The following is an 11,756-nucleotide window of genomic DNA, read 5'->3' on the forward strand; positions in this document are numbered from 1 at the left end:
CCTTCCTTACCCCTCCCTCTCCCTCTTTCACCCCCCTCCCCCTTTCTCTCCCTCTTTCTCCCCCTCTCCCTCTTTCTCCCCTCTCCCTCTTTCTCCCCCCTCCCTCTCTCTCCCCCTCCCTCTCCCTCTTTCTCCCCCCCTCCCTCTCCCTCTTTCTCCCCCTCCTCCCTTCCTGACCTCTCCCTCTTTCTCCCCCTCTCCCCTCCCTCTTTCTCCCCCTCTCCCCTCCCTCTTTCTCCCCCTCCCTCTTTCTCAACCTCTTTCTCCTCCCCTCCCTCTTTCTCCCCCCCTCCCTCTTTCTCCCCCCCCTCCCTCTCCCTCTTTCTCCCCCCCTCCCTCTCCCTCTTTCTCCCCCCCCTCCCCGGCACCGCTACCGCTGGTCTCCCCGCGCTGATCTCCCCGGCCCCCGCGCTGATCTCCCCGGCCCCCGCGCTGCTCTCCATGGCCCCCGCGCTGCTCTCCCCGCCCCCCGCGCTGATCTCCCCGGCCCCCGCGCTGATCTCCCCGGCCCCCGCGCTGATCTCCACGGCCCCCACGCTGCTCTCCCCGCCCCCCGCGCTGCTCTCCCCAGCCCGCTCCACTCTCTCACTCCGGCCATTGATTTCTGCCACGTGTTTGTTAGGTTTCATCTCTGTGATTTTTTGAGCAGCGCCATCTTTAGTCCTGGCAGCTGCAACAGTCGCAGGCTGTGACGTTTTCGTGGCACATGCTGTATCTGCGCATGTGCCAAAACAGCGCCACCTACCGATCGCGTTGTCAACAATTGCGGTCTTTTCTGAATTGTACAGTTTGAACTCAGAAAGACTTTTTGCCCCTGGACTGAGAAGATCTCTCCTGCCTGCTCCCATCTCTTTCTCACAAGCCTCTGAATCCACTGAAGACACATGAACCCCAAGAGAGAAAAGTCTCCTATAGCAAACAAGGTTTAAGAAGAATACCGGGCCCCAATGAAAAGCAAGAACTACCTACAATCAAGGACTCTACAGTGAGCTCAAAGAACTGTAACAAAAACTCTTCAGATATTGCCTCAAACTTTTCCACTTTATTTTTCTTCTGCTCTTTTCTGTCTCTATTTGCATGTGTGTATCGTGTATGCATGATAGCGTGGGCGTGTCGTGTATTTGTAGGTGTCAACCGAATAAGAGTTTAAGTTTATATTTAACAAATTTAAACTTTTCTTCTTTAAACCTCAGAAAGCCTGTTTGTGCTTTTTTTTTGCCTTATAATTGGAAAGCGGTGAACAAGGATTCACCAAGGGGGAGCTAAAAACACTGTGTGTTTAAAATTAAACCCTGTTACAGTAAGATCAAGTGAAGGCTGAAAGGGACCCCAAACACCTTTCTCACCTGGGGTCATAACACTTTGGAACAGAGGAGGATGAGGGAAGATTTAATTTTGGTGTAATATTATGAGCAGCCAGATAGAGTGGATAGGAAGGACCTATTTCCCTTGGCAGAGAGTTCAATAACCCGGGAGCATAAATTTAAGGTATTTGGCAGAAGGATTAGAGGTGAATTGAGGAAAAATGTTTTCACCCAGAGGGTGGTGGAGGTCTGAAACTCACTGCCTGAAAGGGTGGCAGAGGCAGAAACTCTAACTGGATTTTAAAAATACTTGGATATACATTTGAAATGCTGTAACTAACAGGACCATGGACCGACAGCTAGAATGTGAGATTAAGCTGGACAGCACTTTTTCAGCCCATACAGACACAAAGGGCCAAATGACTTCCTTTTGTGCAGTAAATGTTCTATGTTTCTATGAAAGTTTGGATGTAGCATGCAATTTGTGGGTTAATTGATGATTACCATGATTCAAACGTGCCTGCTGATGCTAAAAAAGATACCTGCAAATTTAGCACTCAAGTGCTGATTCGAAGAATTTTCGTGCCGTAACCTTCATGTAACCTCCACGCAGCCACTTCCACTGAAAATGTGGAGTATGCTGGATGGCAGACAAGCAAACATTGCAGGATGCTCAGGGACCAAGTGAGAGGGTGCACAGGGTCTGTGACATTGCGTTAGAAGTCCTGGTGGAAGAGGTCCAGAAGAGGAGAGATGTCCTGCACCACAATGGGGATGAACACCACAAAAACGTGTGTGAGCAGATTGCCTGGGAGGTGACAGCCAGCAGTCCTGTCCTCAGAACATGGCTCCAATGCTGCAAAACATTAAATGAGTTGACATGACTGGTCAAGGTAAAATCCCATCTCACAAAAACACTGCTCAATAACTGCACCACTACAACACACTTCATCCATCATCTAACTATACACTAACATTCACACATCCTACATTATGGCATCCTTCACAGGCACTACTCACACCTCAGGCACATCTCACGGCTTTTTATCCATGTGAGGCATCAAATACAGATACAATACACTCACTCACAATCACCACTCATTCTCTTCCAGGACGAAATAGCACACAACAGATGTCAGCATTCCTGACTTGGGGAGGGGAAGCCTCCTGAGGAGGCAGTGCTGGCAATAATTGAAAGGGGAGTGGCAAACTCTTTGGCCGGAGGCAGAGCATGAGGCATATCACCTAGAAGTATGTGACCCTCCAGTTTCCTTATATACACACAACTATTCCTGATCTCTAATCCTCCAAATCTATTCTCACTCATAAGCTCAAACAATTCTGCGATAGTGGCCACAAGCACTGTACCCTAAGCCTTCCAGCTTTATCATTGCTGGCTCCTGGAAGCAAGATTCACCTTGCCCACCATTGCCCCATCCCCCCAGAAGAATTGCAAGAGGAGGTAGAGTTGCAATTTTTAGGGGCGGCACAGTGGCGCAGTGGTTAGCACCGCAGCCTCACAGCTCCAGGGACCCGGGTTCGATTCTGGGTACTGCCTGTGCGGAGTTTGCAAGTTCTCCCTGTGTCTGTGTGGGTTTCCTCCGGGTGCTCCGGTTTCCTCCCACATCCAAAGACCTGCAGGTAATAGGTAAATTGGCTGTTGTAAATTGACCCTAGTGTTGGGAGGTGATAGAGAATATGGGATTACTGTAGGGTTAGTATAAATGGGTGGTTGTTGGTCGGCACAGACTCGGTGGGCCGAAGGGCCTGTTTCAGTGCTGTATCTCTAAATAAAATAAAAACCACCTCACAACCCACGCCCCTGCCATCCCAGCTCCGAGAAGAGGAGAACAAGGAAGAAAACACTGTTTTATTCGCTACCACTATCACAGCACCAGCTTAGAGACTGGCACCACGTAGTGTCTAACTAGGTTAGACACTAGGTTAGAAGAGGGATCATCATAGTGGGACGCATGTGGGTAACAGCCACATTGAGTGGAAAGGACACCACAGGTGAAACCCTGCCAGGGCAAGGTTGCATACTAGTTCTGCAGTAAAGGAGTCAGAACTTCCAAACATAACTAATTCGGGAACCGTTCCTTTAGATTGGAAAGTTGCATATGTCACACTATTTAAGAAAGGTGGGGGAAACCAGGGCATTATAGACCAGTTAGCCAAATGTTTGTAATCCAGAAATTACTAGAATCTATAAATGAGGATAAACTGACTGAAGAACTTGAAAATTTTCAGCGGATCAGAGACAGCCAGCATGGATTTATAAAGGGGAGGTCATGCCTGATGATGCTGATCAAATATTTTGAAGAGATGACTAAAGTAGTGGGCAGGGAAATGCTGACTGATATTATTTATATGGACTTCCAGAAGGTATTTGATAAAATCCCTCATCAGAGACTGTTAGCTACGGTTGAAGCTCATGGAATTGAAGGCAAATTATTGACCTAGTTAGGAAATTGGCTGAGCAGCAGGATACAGAGTAGCGATAATGGGTGTCCTGCAATGATCTGCGTCGGGGCCTCATCTATTCATCATATTTATTAACAAATTAGATGATAGGAGAGAAAGCCAAATATCCAAATGTGCCAATGACGCAAAGATAGGCAGCATTGTAAGAAGTGTAGTTGGAAGCATAATATTACAGAGATATTGATAGATTAAGCGAATGGGCAAAACTGTGCCAAATGGATTTTACTGCAGGCAAATTTGAGGTCATCCACTTTGAACCTGAAAAGGATAGAACAGAGTATTTTTTAAATGGTGAAAAGCTAGAAACAGTGGAGACTTGGGGGTTCAGGTACACAGGTCATTAAAATGTCATGAACGGGTACAGAAAATAATTCAAAAGTCTAATGGAATGCTGGCCTTTACATCTACAGGACTAGAATACAAGGAGGTAGAAGTCATGACTCAGCTACACAAAGCTCTAGTTAGACCACACCTGGAGTTACTGTGAGCAGTTCTGGGTACCACACCTTAGAAAGGATATATTGGCCTTGAGGGAGCGCAGCACAGATTTACCAAAATGATACCTGGGTACCAAGAGTTAAATTACAAGGAGAAACTACACAAACTAGGGTTGTTTTTAAAAGGGTAAGGGGGAACATTACCAAAGTTTACAAGATATTAAGGGGAACAGGTAGGGCAGATAGAGAAACTATTTCTACTGGTTGGGGAGCCTAGGACTAGGGTGCCAGATCTTTCAGTAGTGAAAATAGGAAGCATCTCTACATCCAAAGAGGTTTAGAACTGTCATCTGTAAATGGCAGTTGATATTAGAACTAGTTAAATTAATTATAAATTATGTAATGAGGGATCAGAAAGTGATTTCTTCATTCTCAAATAAGGGAACGGTAAGATATCCTATTCTTACATGCATCTAAACATAGGATTTGGTTTAATCTCAACAGATTAAGGTTATTGTTTAATTTTCACTTATAAACTTGTACTGTAACTAGAAATAATAAAATGATCAATGTTGTTCACTCCCAGAATTCTTCAGGGTATGAATGACATTCAGAAACAAAAAGCTTTGTCAGTAACGAATGCTGAAAAAGGGGTCAACAGTCTTTCAGATAAGAGGGTTGCCTATACCACAAACAAAACAATGGGCAACAGATTTGTTCGGAAAATGAGAATACTAATCTGCAAAACAACTCTTATCCCAACATAATGAATCATCTAGGTACAAGGGATTGGTGTGTGACTAGAGCCCTATAAAGATCATAAGCTTTCCTTCACAATTTATAGAGATGCAAGAAGAAAAGAATCAGCAATGGTTACACCTCTACCCAGACAGAAAGAAGGTAACATAGTTTTTTCCTCTTTGTGATTATTGGTAAAGCTATTGAGCATGTCAAGACTCAGTCAAATTCAGTAAAGATTATTTTCAAACTAAGAAGTTGATGTCAAGTTTAAGAACCTTCCAAGTCACATCTTTCATTTAAACATAGTTAAATTTGATTTTGACTCACATCAAAATCTATTTTGGTTGAGGTGCGGCCAGTATGGTCTGTATCTCTGGTCTGTGCCTTAACCCCCACCCTCCTGAAACTGTCACACTCAGCTGGCAACACTTATATGGGCAAACGACACAGGGCCCACAGCATAACTAATAGGTTATGTCACATCACGTGACCTCACAATGAAAACCATAACAACCCAAGAGAGGAGGAGTGGACAAAATACAGCAAACTGGCGCAAATAGTGCATTTGTATTTGAGAAAACAACGAGAAGAGTTTGAGAACAATTGCATTCATCAAATCCATTCTAATCTGGGAAGAACATTGGAGAGAGGATTGGAAACACTGTATGAAGGAACTGTGCTAATCATTAAAGACAAAGGTCAGTCAGAAAGGAAAGAGACAGTAATCCAACGGGAATCTTCATTCTGACTGTAAGTGAATCAAGAAAGAGAGTTTTTAATTTATAATTAGGCACAAGAAGTTTTTAGTCAATTAGATCCTGGAGATTGAAGAGCAGTAGTTAGAACACAGAGCAAAGATCAGGACTGATCTGCTTAGAAGGTATATCAGTGAGTTCAGGGCTTTAACCCTGAAAGAGCACATCCTTTACTGAGAGGGCATCAGGAATCTTTGTAATACTGAACTGAGCAATTTTAGCCTTTCAGTCTCAGGTTGTGGAAAGACTCCTAAAATGTACAGCAGTGTGGAATCATTCTCAGTTGCCCTGGTGAAGATGGCTGCAGAGGGAGATGAAAGTTGTCAGCAGGAAATATCAAACACCCTCCATACACTGGGGTGTCATCACCCAGAAACAGTATTAAAGACCTGCCATGACTATCTGTCCCAACACAGCACGCTGACAGTTCCACAGCAGGTTGTAATATTGGATAGCATGACGAATATTATCAAGGACACCATTGATCAAATTAGCCAAGCACTAGCGCAGAAAGTTATCTCTTTGGCTACACTGTGGATGACAACGTTAACAGAAGAACAAGCTGACAGCCAGGAAGCTGCATGCAATCTCCTGGTTGCCACGAGCTTCAGATTTATTAATGAAGTTGTCCAGTTGACGATGGAGAATTTCAAACAAGGGCACCTTCCTCATATGTACATGGTGAAGACCTTGACCAAAATGTCAATGGAAAATGTGTACGGCATGGTGCCTTTTCTCAAATCTATCATGGGAACCATGATTCCAGTTCTCATTGGAGTTAAAGAAGATGAGCTGAAGTCTGTATTCGCCTCAGCAATGGGTAGCTTTAGCAAGAGCATCCTGATCTATCTGGGAAATATAGAGAAAGCCTCAGACCCTACAGTGACCAAAAAGTCTTTCTCCACTGAGATCAACATTGTCTATAGTCTGTTGTTCAAGGTCTGGCTCGAGAAGGAGCCCACCAAGTTGAACATCCCAACAGTGGAAGCTCTAGGCTATGTCAGCTCCCTGCTACCCAAGGACAGACTAGAGGAAGAGCTGCCCAAGTTAATTTTAGGCATCCTGTCTCTCTACAAGAAACAAGTGGGGCATTGTTCAATCACAGAGTGTCTGTGCCGGGTACTGGATATTGCCACGGAGATGAGGTGGCTCGGACTGAAAACTCAGATGGACAATCTGCTTAACAATCTCCACCAGCAGATTTGTCTTTCAGTGGACTTTAATAATCAACTAGCCGTGAAGAACCACACTGAGATCCTTCGCTGTTTCACAGTTTTGGCCCCGGCTTACACAGACACATTGGTCAACTTCCTCTTAACTAAGTTAGAGAATGCTGACCAACAAATGAGAGTAGGAACTCTCAGTGTACTGAGACACCTCATCAGCTCAGTCTCCTCACACTTAGAGGGGAAGAAGACACAGATTGTGGCTGCAATAAAACTAGTTCTTCAAAGCAAGAGCAGAAATCAGGAAAAGAAGATAATTGCTCAGGTGATATGTGCCATGGCCCAGCAAGGTTACCTTGAGCCAGAGGGAGGAAAGGTAATGTTGGAATTCCTCATCCGACAGTGTGCTGCAACTGTTGATTCAGGGACCCTGGTACCATCCGATAATCATCCAGATCAGGTTACCGATGAAGATTTAGTTACAGTGTGTGATACAGTGATGTTTATGATCGCAAATACAGTGAAGATGGAGGATGTTCTCTGGCCATTCTTATTAGAGTGTGTCACTATGACCCAGTACACTAAGGCTTTAACAACAATCTGCAATTGTTTAGCACAGCTAGGGAAAAGGAAATTGCAAGCCAGCAATAAGAGCTTTTCACTTACTTCCAATGAAGATGCCAATCTCCCCAAAGCCCAGGCACTGCTGGCCCGACTCTTTATCGTGTCCTGTTGCCCATATCAGGGAGGAGGTCGAGGAGCTGCTGCACTGAGACTATTACAAGTCCTGAGCTTCACTATCCACCCAGCAACAGTGACAGGGTGGGAAGAGGAGCTTCCGTCACTAGCTGACCATTTACTGGAGAACTCAGAGGAGTCTCTGTCCCAACAAGAATGGGAGGGGAAATTGTTGTTGCTTTTGTCTAGAACTCTACATAACATTGACAATGAGGAATGGACAAGTAAGCTGAGTAATGAACTGTGTAAACAGATCAACAACGACCATCGCTCCCCACAAGAGAAAGGCTTTCTCTATAAATCTCTCGGCTCAGTGCTCCGTCATGTCCCCAGTAAGAACATAAAGGAGCAGCTTCACCAACTGCTACTGAGTGTACAGCACAGTGAGAATGCAGAGAGAGAAGGAGCAGCTGTTGCCATTGGTTTCTGTGCTATGACCCACTTTGATGATACCCGCAGTATTCTGGAGGAGTTTGCTAATTCCAATAGTTTGAATATTTTTAGGGACAAGCCTGATGTGGATCTGGACAAAGCTAAGAGCACACTGGTTCTGTGCTATGGGAACATGGCACTCTATTCCCCTGAGGATGTAGTTCTATCCAGAATCGAGACCCACATTTTGCCAGCTGTGATTAACCAATTTATTACAAGTGTGCAGGGGATAAAGACCGAATCCAAGGATCTCACACTAAAGCTCAGTCTAATAAAGTCTGTGACTCTGATAGCCAGATCCCTGCAATCGAATCACCAGAGAGTTCCCTTCAACTTTAGCAGAAAAAGGGAGCTGCTGATATACATGCAGGACCTTATTGAGGCCGAGCCACCAGAGCTGCTGCTGAGCCCTGTTCGACAGTTAGCCATGTCTGCCTGCATGTATCTCATACAACTACATACTGATTCAAACCAAACTGACACCTTGCAATTGATTCAAACCTGCCTAACCAGTACTTTCAGCCTGATACCTTCAGAAATGGACAAGGACAAAGACACGGATAGTAACGCCAAAGAGTCAGCCACACTTTACGAACAAACCATAACTGCCCTGCAACAGCTTCTGAAGCAAATACTACTTCAGGACCTGTCCCCTGAAGGTCTTCAGGCCATATTTAACCAGATAGAAGAGTGGATCATGTCAACAAAGGACTATGAACGAGAGAGAGCCATGGACACTACTTTAGAGCTGCTGAAATGTTACTTGGAGACAGTCAACGTTAAAAATGTAGTGCCATTAAATAACATGGGGATTCTGATTGGAGGACTGATGCCATGCTGTGCTGATCCATTGCTACCCATTGGTCAGATGGCTGTGGACAGTTTGTACATTATCCTGTCCATTCAATTATCATATGAAGGCACCAATCTGAATCAGCATAAGGAGCAGCTCGAGGTTCTGAAAGCAGTCAGAGAACAGTTCATCAACCCTGACAGTTCTGTCCTCTTTCAAACATGCACTCGGATCACTGAAGTCATTTCCAACTGTTTGCCTCATGACCAGCTGGGCAATTTGCTCTTCACGGTTTTTAAAGCACTGTCCAGCCAACACCTCAGCTGTTCCAGTGCAGCCGCTGTCCTCATGAAAACCATAATTAAAAGACGTGGCAGTGAACTTCGGGACCAGGTCTCGGAGATTCTTGATCTGCTGAAGGTTCAGTTACAGTCACTTCCTTCAGAGGCAGTGAAACTTTCAGTTCTACATGGTATTGCCATTCTAGCCTCACACAACACGCCAACAGTTGTGTCCCACCTCCTTACTTTCCCTGTTCCTTTGGACGAGTACATCAGTGACATCTGGAGAAGACTGGCAGAAGAGACAGAATGTGCCATGAGTACAATGGGGGAGCTGCTGAATATACTGAACAAACAGTTATCGAATGAGGAAAGGAGACCCTGTCCCATCAGTGAGGACCCAACACAATATTCAACTCTCGAGTCCCTGGCTGCTGTGTGTGCTTTGTATGTGATGATAACCACACCCGAGTCAAAAGAGACTCTAATCAAATTATTCCCCCAATTATTCAGCACCCTGCTTATCCATCACATTTCCTCTGTCCATGTTCGTCTGCCCAAGGTTTTTGTTCCCCATCACGAATCGAAGCACAGAGAATTCTCAGCTGAGCCTCAGACATTGAGCAGCAGAGATGTGTGTATGAACTGTGTTGAGATGCTAATGGAGTTGCTGAATCAGTCAAACCATCAACAAGTGGTACATTTCATGGTGGAAAGAGGAGGCTGGGACCAGATGATGGATCTACGCAAGTCCCACAGAGGGGTTATTCTGCTGGCTAAAGCAATGGTCCGTTGTGCTGGCCCTAGTCTGACTCCAATTGTAGCACACCTCTCAGTTTTCATCCTTACTATAGAAGAGTGTCAGAAAGTCACTGTGGCTGCCTTCTTTGGAGAGCTTTTAAAGTCTCCACTGGTCTCACAGCTTCAGCTCACAGACATCCTGATGAACAGATTGCTTCGATGTCTGTTTAATACATCTTCAGTCGTCCAGTTTCTTTGTGTTCGGGGCCTGAGCAACGTTACAACTGGAGCTCCTCACAGACTAGAAAAATATTCTCGGCCAGTGCTTTGTGCGATGACTGGTCTGATGGAAAACGGGGAGAACGACAATGAGGTGCTAATGTTTGAGGTGTTGTTATGCCTCTCAAAGCACTTAGAACAGTTGAGAGCAAATACTGTCAGACCCTTTGTACTGAAAATCGTTACTGGGATACAACCATTCTTTGATGCTAAGTGTGATAAGGTGCAGGCTGAAGCATTTAGCGTGTTGGGAAGCTTAGCCAAGTGTGGAAATAGAGATCCCAAAACCTACTTCTACGGACAGATCCATTCACACCTGGTTTGCTTGTTGCTGCACCTGGGTGGAAACAGCAAGGAAGTGTCTAGGTCTTGTAACTCAACACTGCGTTTGGTCATGCCCCTTATTGGCTCAGCTGAGGCATCCTCAAAGATTGAGAAGCATTTAGGGGAGATCACCCTGAACTACACGGAGTTCCTGAGAGACGTTTCAAAACAATTCATCAAAGATTTCCCTGATAGGATCCACTCATATGTTACAGACTGTATGTCCTTCTTCAAGAACTCACAGAAGCAGATCCAAGCAAATGCAATCGTCCTTTCAGTTTTCTTTTTCCAACGTCCAGAAGAATGTTCAAAACCTTCCGACATAGTCACATGGTGGAAAAAATATAAATATTACAGCTGAGGTCAATCATGTGACGGAATCCAACACAGGACCTGATCCTCCTCCACCTCCTCTTCAACACAGGCCCTGATCCTCCTCCACCTCCTCTTCAACACAGTCCCTGATCCTCCTCCACCTCCTCTTCAACACAGGCCCTGATCCTCCTCCACCTGCTCTTCAACACAGTCCCTGATCCTCCTCCACCTCCTCTTCAACACAGGCCCTGATCCTCCTCCAGCTCCTCTTCAACACAGGCCCTGATCCTCCTCCACCTCCTCTTCAACACAGGCCCTGATCCTCCTCCACCTCCTCTTCAACACAGGCCCTGATCCTCCTCCATCTCCTCTTCAACACAGGCCCTGATCCTCCTCCAGCTCCTCTTCAACACAGGCCCAGATCCTCCTCCACCTCTCTACAACACAGTCCCAGATCCTCCTCCAGCACCTCTTCAACACAGGCCCTGATCCTCCTCCAGCTCCTCTTCAACACAGGCCCTGATCCTCCTCCACTCCTCTTCAACACAGGCCCTGATCCTCCTCCACTCCTCTTCAACACAGGCCCTGATCCTCCTCCAGCTCCTCTTCAACACAGGCCCTGAACCTCCTCCAGCTCCTCTTCAACAGAGGCCCTGATCCTCCTCCACCTCCTCTTCAACACAGTCCCTGATCCTCCTCCACAACCTCTTCAACACAGTCCCTGATCCTCCTCCACTTCCTCTTCAACACAGGCCCTCATCCTCCTCCACCTCCACTTCAACACAGGCCCTGATCCTCCTCCAGCTCCTCTTCAACAGAGGCCCTGATCCTCCTCCACCTCCTCTTCAACACAGGCCCTGATCCTCCTCCACCTCCTCTTCAACACAGTCCCTGATCCTCCTCCACCTCCTCTTCAACACAGGCCCTGATCCTCCTCCAGCTCCTCATCAACACAGGCCCTGATCC

At 46.0% G+C, this 11,756-nt stretch overlaps 1 pseudogene; it reads left to right on the plus strand.

The window, feature by feature from the left end:
• The first annotated feature begins 6,177 nt into the window (after positions 1 to 6,177).
• On the plus strand, positions 6,178 to 10,836 carry LOC137376877 (maestro heat-like repeat-containing protein family member 1 pseudogene; annotated as a pseudogene).
• Positions 10,837 to 11,756: the final 920 nt, after the last annotated feature.

Source organism: Heterodontus francisci, chromosome 14 (assembly GCF_036365525.1).
Source record: "Heterodontus francisci isolate sHetFra1 chromosome 14, sHetFra1.hap1, whole genome shotgun sequence".
Taxonomy (NCBI): Eukaryota; Metazoa; Chordata; class Chondrichthyes; order Heterodontiformes; family Heterodontidae; genus Heterodontus; species Heterodontus francisci.